Raw genomic sequence first — 8186 nt, forward strand, 5'->3', positions numbered from 1 at the left:
TCGAACAACCTAGTATGAGAGCCTGTTCTAGTACACCCCCAAAACAAAATCAAGACTTTGTAAAACAGCATAATAGGACCCCTTTAATATCCTGTCTGAAACCACTGATACATAAACCTTTGTCCATAAACCATTCTTTGGGGATCTCATATTCACCCACATGTTGGATGGACAGGAGAGCAGAAAAATAGTTGGGGAAAGTTCTCTGTGGAAGTTATGAAAGAAATTCATATTTCAACTGGAGGAACTGATGTTTTCCTAATAAGGGCCATGATAAAAACCACAACCAAAATGAACTGGCGAGGACATATGTACATCAACAAATCTGCCTGATTAAATGAATGACTTGATCATTTAACAAATGCTTTTATTCAAAGTAGCTTACAAATTAGAAGAATTTAAAACCAGCAATTTACAGGAGCTAATAATATTAGCAGAACCACAATGCAAAGTTTCCATAAAAGAGTAGACCATAAAGAAGCAGACAGAAAGGAGGTGCTAAAGAAAGCGTAATTTATAGGAAGTGCTCTTGTTTATGGTTATGGAAGTATTTTGTTCATGGAAGAGTGGTGTCTTCAGCTATTTCTTAAAGGTTGTGATGGTCTGAGAAGATTTTCTCTTGTTATTTTGCAAAAGACCAGTAAAAAAGTCTTCCGTTAATGTGTCCAGATACATTTTGTTTATAAAGCTCTGAAATCAAATTTTGTCCAGTTACAACAAGCTAAATGCCAAATGTTTTCTCAGCCAGGTCCCATATGGTGAGTCATACTGCTGCATGAGGTGAGAGTATTGAAGTGTAGGAACCCATTTCACTGTCATGTAGAGTCACTGCAGCTGCTTGCAAAAAGTTTGCACAATATTCACTGTAAAAACTATATGCTTTTATCAACAATAAAACTTGACTAACTACCAGCTATTATTAATTCAGTAGTCTTATTGTCTTTTTCCTGCAGTAAGAACAATTATTGCATAACTCTCAATTAAGTGGAGAGAAAAAATTAAACTTGACGTTTACAACATCAGTTTTGTTTGTGGGTCTAATGACATTGCAGAAGGGCTGCCATTGAACATCAGATCTATGATAGATCCATGCTATACACTGGCATTGGAGTTACATTGGAGGGATGACATACTTTGGTTTTTAATGCAGATGTTTTAGTTGTATGAGGTACTTTGGGGAAAAGTTGAGAAAAGTAAAAAAAAAAAAACAACCCCCAAGAGCAAGGGAAATTAGGAAAAAAAAGAGATAGACCTGAAAACTAGTGATGGGACAATTGATACTGCAGCTCCGATGCTCCGACGCAGTTTTCAAACCACTATTGTATCACACACTGTGCCGATGCTTATATCGAAATGACAACACCACGTGATTGATGACGTTTGAAGCTTCGAACGTCATGCAGTATCTGAAGATCGGGACAGCTGGTTTGAAAAAACTGGAGCTTCACGATCCCACCTGATGCATAAAAGGATTATTCAGTCACTTTGAGGGCTGTCAGTAGGTCATTTAATCATGTTTATAACTGGGGTCTCAGAGACCCCAATCACAACATAAGGGTATAACAGCTCACCCAAAATATTTTTTTCAGCTACCCACCACGTCAATTATTAATTATGATCACATGTTTGTGTATTTTATATTATTGATCGATATGTGAATCCGTTGACCAAGCTATACATGACACGAGTTGTGGTCTCATTGGCACAAATGAATTTAGATGAGATTATATCAGATTAGATATTGTATTGATCCCAGATTGATTCCACTCTTGAATGTCACAGACCTCCGAAGCTTTGTTTGGTCACATGCTTTTTCAAACCATCCTCTGCTCCGCGATGATTTGTCAGAAATGGTGGAGAAAACAAAGTCCGACTACCAGATGTCGCTAATGCACACTGTATTAAAAGCTTCGAGTAATGAACCGTTTTTACAATTTCATGAAAGCCTCGAATGCTTCAGAAAGCCTCGGTTTCCCATCACTACTGAAAACAGACCTCAATATGGAAACCATCTAAAAAGTTTACACTGGATAAAGAATTGGAGCAAACACAAGACTATATATAACTTGCTAATCAGGTTAAACAAGACACAGGTGCTAATAATTACAACAGGAAACATGAAACACAAGAAACAGGAAGACTAGGCAGAGGAAACATAAAAGCAATTCAAAATAAGAGTCCACCTAAAAAACCCAGACACAATGACCCCTACTGGTCCCGTGAAAAAACAAACAACAAAAAAAACAACTACAAGCAAATACTACATACACTGTAGGTAATGATTTTATGTACAATTACATCTAATCAGGAATCTACAATAAGCCCAAACCCTAAACTGTAGCTATGAATTGCTTATATTGTCTGAATTCAGTCAGATTTGCCTATCACTGCATGTGGATTTTTATCAAGCCCAACATCTTTTAAATGTGTTCAGAATGCTATGACTGGCAAAATAGTCAGTATTACACAGCACTGTGCCACTAATGCTTGCAGTGTGAATATGGTAACCTTTTAAATGTGTTGTGAATAGTCCTAAGATCACATGAATAAGAGACATAAGAGACAAATGAAAGGGGATGTGATGCCTAAAAACTTCCTTCCTAACTTCCCTTCACATGATCATCACTTTTTCCACTTTGGTTTGCCGTCCTGGAGGTAGTAGGGAACCATTTTCTGTAAAACTGTTTTGAAACAGTGTATTGTGAAAAGCACCATACAAATTAAATTGACTTCTCAGAATCAGCCAAATTTTAAAATGTATCAAGTGATTTTTATCAGAAAATTCTTCAAATGGCTTAAGAGTACTGAACTTTGTGACAGAATGGAGATGTTTGAGAGGTCCTGAGCATTTCAAGTTCTAGAGTAAAAGCACTTTGTTTAATCTCCTTAAATGCACTGAAGTTTGAAGTGAACCCCTTGAAAATGTAAAATATGTATGTGACCAAACTATTTATGTTAGGAAAACAGTGACCAAAGTAAAGACATATCATTGGTTATTGCTGCCTTAGAATAGAGATCAATGTGACAAAACAAAGAGAAAAAAGGAAGAAACCAAGGATCAGATTAAAGATAAACGTTCATAAAGATCTGGGAAGAGGGTAAATAATGAAAAATGTAAGAAGAGACTTGATTCCAGTTGACTCTCACCTGCTACATGTGAGGAGCCGGGCGATGACAACATTTCTCTAAGAAATGGACCTAAACATTCATACAATCCCACCTCAAGAGAGATCTGACTTCAAATCAGAACAGAAATATGCTGAAGTCATCCAAACATATCAATAACATGCTTGAACTACTTACATTTGTTTACTTTTCAGTTTACTGACTCTCTGAAAGAAATGTGAACTGATACTATACTGTCATCTGGATGTTGATTTTGGCGCTGGGTTTTGCCTCATGGCTTTCTTTAGCTTGTGGTTTAAAAGCAGTTGGGCTCTGGCCATGTCAATTTGCCTGCTAGACCTTGAAGACTGGCTTGATGGCTTGCAATGCAGAACATCTTAAGAGAAGCACACAGCGAAATGAAAGAGAGAGGGATGAAGTCATACCTCTGTGCTATAAAGCCCTAAAAGTAGAGCTCTTGGCAGGAGTGAGGTTCATTACAACCTGACACAGTTAGGGGGATTCCTGCTTTCTTAATTTCTCTCAGATGGAAAACTGGACTCTAAACACAAACATGCCGTTTTTAATGTGAGTCTCTGAGTTATGCAGTTTTATGGTGAACAAACAACCAGCTAGACTTAATAAATCTGCGCCTGGGGGCTGCACTAATAAAGATAATGATTTTCACACTGATTGGATGTTGACTGATAAAAGTGCAAAAGCTCTAGAACTTGAACATAATTAGATACTAAAACATGGACAATAAAAGAATGACAGAGTTCCAATGAAAGGTGTAAGCACTGAAGAAAATGTAAAAAAAATAGCGGATAAACACTTACATGGTTATGGAGCAAGTAACAGTCCACAAAACGTGCTATAAAGGCCATTCTCTGGAATGCTCAAATCTGATTGGTCAGTCATCACATTCAGTGGTCAGTTATTGGCCATGGCAGTGCTGTAAATCAGTCCATTCGTTCGGATTACTGCAACTGATGCTGCTTTCATGTCTATTGTATTTTAACGACTCACATTCACTTACAAACACAACTTGTGCTATCTTGCAGTGAAAATGACCTCAGAGGACTTCTGTATTAATATTACTGCAATATTGTTTCAGCATCTGCAGCATGTTTTGTACATTGTAAAGGAAGCTTTAAGAAAATATAGAGGTAAAATTGAAATATCATTTCAACTCTAATTAATGTACAGATTATGTACAGTCAGCCAGTGATTATTGCAAAATGAACCACTTCAGGGTCATACAAGTCTCTTCATTTATTTTCTCATACTCTTTAATAGGAGATGTTCTTTGGGTTAAAGAAACCAGACTGTATTTTCAGTAATAAGTCCATGATCAAACAAATCTAGAAATGTTATGCCTCAACTGCACTGACTCTAAACAAATGACCTAATACAGCTGTTTTAATAAACTGAGAGAGGTAAGCCTCATTTTAATAAGTCTTGCTAGAAAAGGGATGGATTTCATATTTAATTTTGGTTTGTTTAATAAATAATAATAATTCATTACATTTATATAGCGCTTTTCTAGGCACTCAAAGCGCTTTACATTGTCAGGGGGTATCTCCTCATCCACCACCAATGTGCGCCAATCAGTAGATATGGGGATTGTTAGGAGGCAATGATGGTCAGAGGCCAATGGGCAAATTTTGCCAGGATGCCGAGGTCACACCTCTACTCTTTTCGAAAGACATCCTGGGATTTTTAATGACCACAGAGAGTCAGGACCTCGGTTTAACGTCTCATCCGAAGGACGGTGCTTGTTGACAGTATAGTGTCCCCGTCACTATACTGGGGCGCTAGGACCCACACAGACTGCAGGGTGAGCACCCCATGCTGGCCTCACTAACACAAAAATTTTATGAAAGTTAAAAGTCATAAACCATCAGGAAATCCCCCATTTTAAGATGAAATAAAAGACAGAGGAGCAGGATATGTACAACCATTAATTAAGTGCAGGGATGCTGACACAGACGATCAGGGAGGTCTCAGTCAATGAACTCACTGCGTCTCATCAGTATTTATACAGAGTTTCTTGGCTCAAAAGTTTATTTGTTCCAGACATACATGCAAATAAGCCACTTGACTACTCTTGGAGAGAATAGTGTGGCTTAAGCAGGATCAACCAAAAAGCAAATGCAAACAACATCAATTAACTCATGCCTCGTCACACGAGAGGCTGTGGTGTGAGGAAATTAATTTCTCTCGAGCTGAACTGCACTCTCACATCAGCTCTTATGGTGAGGTAAACCCTGAGCAGAGTCAAATAAACAAATGACAAACAGATCCTTGTGAGTCAACTTTGTCTCCATAACTTGGGCCAGTGCAACAATACATTAGTTATTCATATTGAAGAATAACACTGACACATCAACGAGTCTCAGCTAAGGCAGCTAGAATGAAATTCAGTCCAAACAGTAATCGAATATTATAGTGTTAGAGAACCTGACTGAGTCTTAACTAAGTTCTAAGCCATGTTCTATTTCTAAAAGAAAATGTTTACTTAACTACTGTTTGTATACTTAACTACTTAATTTCTAATCCACATTCTCTGATTATGAATTCTATTGTATCATCCTTTTATTTATACATGCATAAAATGTCTACAATGACTACTTTATTAAGTTGCAGGATACAAGCGTCCTAAATAACATCCCAGTGAAAGTATATGTTTCAAATCTAAACTAGGTGCCTTGTTTGGTTTTCTTTTGTATGAAAAAATAGGAATCACCCCACCAAAACCACCTGCTCCAACCCATTTCAAATGATCTCACCATTTGCTCACATGACAAGACCTTGGCAGATCTATGTTGATGATGTGGTCTGGAGGTGAAGTAAGGAATTTTCCAGATTTTTTCAGTTTCAAGTTGTTTTCCTCAATCCAGCTATATGTCAGTGTGCATATAGGTCCAATGTTAACATTATTTTCACCTGAGTGTGAGTTTTAAAATGATGTAAACATTACATTTGTGTTGTATAAACTAACACATGAACTGACACTGGATCCATTTCAGAAGGTGAAATTGATTTTAAGCAGGCTATTCTGACAGCCTTTGGGTTTTTACATTAAACCGATGAACTAAAAGCTACAATTTAGCTTAAATACAAGAATCACCTCCAAAAGCTGAGAGAGAACAAATCAAATTAAGAACAAGACCCCACCCTACTGTATAACCTTAAAGAACCTTTCTCTCACAGCATCTGCAGCTAAACAGATTTAAACCCAAGTGACCTTTTTCAGGCTGGCCCACCCTAGACTGTAACCATTAAAAGCCTTCAGTTTTATAGTTTTCCCCTAAGCAAAATCTTACCCCAAAATACTAACAGACAGGCGCATATAGCAGGCCCACACCATCCCAGTGCACATCTTTGAATGCTTAAATATTACTACAAATCTAAAGTGGGACAGTATATACTGTAGGCAGCCTTTGAGTTTTATCTGTTCAATTTTGACACCTTGAATGGTGTGAAATTCACGTTTAAAAAGGCAGGCCTTAATTCAACTGATAAGCCTCCATTTCAGCCAAATTTAAAAGCATTCCCTGCAACAAAAACCCTAACTTTCCTAACAGCTCAATGGTACAATAAGTTTAAGTGGCTTGAGTAGAGAATAATATTTTTGTAAGTTATGTCGTCATTTTCCAAAACAGGTGTAGAGATTTCGACTTAAGAGGCTTTAAAGATTGGAAACACATTTCAATGTTTTGTTCTAAACATGAGGCGAGAAAGTAGCAAGATTTAGCACAAGCACAAGCTGAAACACTCAAAGAGAAACACAAGCAAGGAAGCTGAAGACATACAATTAATCAGCTAAAAAAGATACTTGTAACCACTGCCATCTTTTCTTGAAAGAAACAGAAAACACACAGGAGTCATCGCAGACCTCATTTAATTTGCGCAAAGCAGGGTATGGGCATTATGAAACTTAACAAGGGGACTTTTCGGAATTATTTAGTAAGACGCAGAAAAACAATCAAATGTAATTGACTGCCAAATAATTGGAAACTCATGAGCCCTGCCCTCCAGAATAAATCAATATCATACCCTGTTTACATCATGGGCTGAGATATTTTACTAGCCATGCCCACCTTGCTAGCATTTGATTGATTGCTTCATCCAGTGTTACACACTGCTTGTCTTCTGCTTCATAAACAAATTATAGAACATTGTGATTTCTCAATGCTCAGAAAATGAGGAAGCTAATCAGAGATCTAGAGTATTATATTAATACACCTACAGTATACACAGATGAGAGAATGGGCCTGTTTATTTTTGCATGGTGCATCAGACTGCATTCATGCAAATAAAAAAAGGGGAAAACCCCTTTTTATTACAATTGGCGGTTTTAATTTTAATTTTATATTTGTCTAGACGCCCACCCATTTGTCTGGAGACTCACCCAAATGTAAAATCATACCTACGCTTCTGCTAGCAGGCCTTTTAGTCCAGTATCTGACAACATGACTTTTAATAAAATGGCACTTGGCATACAGTTAAAACAAATAATAACAGATGGAAAAACTGCTTTTGCTGAGCAATGTTTACTTTTCTCAAATTCAATAAACAAAGTTACTATTATCTGGATTACCAGGCCTACTGACTCTCTGTCACACTCAAAGAGAAAAGAACTGTTACGCATTCTGGGAAAATGAATTCACAAAATTATAATAATCATTATCATCAAACATTAATTTAAAATTGTAAAACAGCTAGCAGGCCCTTTGGGGATTTGGGGTTTGGAAAAATGAAAAATAGTCCAAGATTATTTAGGTTTTATTAGAAACATCTGAGCCCAATGAAAGTGCTCATAAAATCTTCATCTCCCTGATTGTAACCTCTGATTACTGTCTGCCATTAGTAAATTATTGCTCTTGTGAACTACAGTACCCTGTTGGTTAGAATATGGGTTCAGATATTTTACTAGCCATGCTCTTACCTGACTATTTGATGAATTTTGTCTTAGCGTTACAGACTATATACTTACGTAATAACCGAATCCTTGAAGAAGAATACTTAAGCATTAATAGTTTTAATAGCTGCTCTCAGACAGTAGTATCTTGGTT

The sequence above is a fragment of the Sinocyclocheilus rhinocerous genome, unplaced genomic scaffold (assembly GCF_001515625.1).
Source record: "Sinocyclocheilus rhinocerous isolate Xijiao unplaced genomic scaffold, SAMN03320098_v1.1 scaffold1384, whole genome shotgun sequence".
NCBI lineage: Eukaryota > Metazoa > Chordata > Actinopteri > Cypriniformes > Cyprinidae > Sinocyclocheilus > Sinocyclocheilus rhinocerous.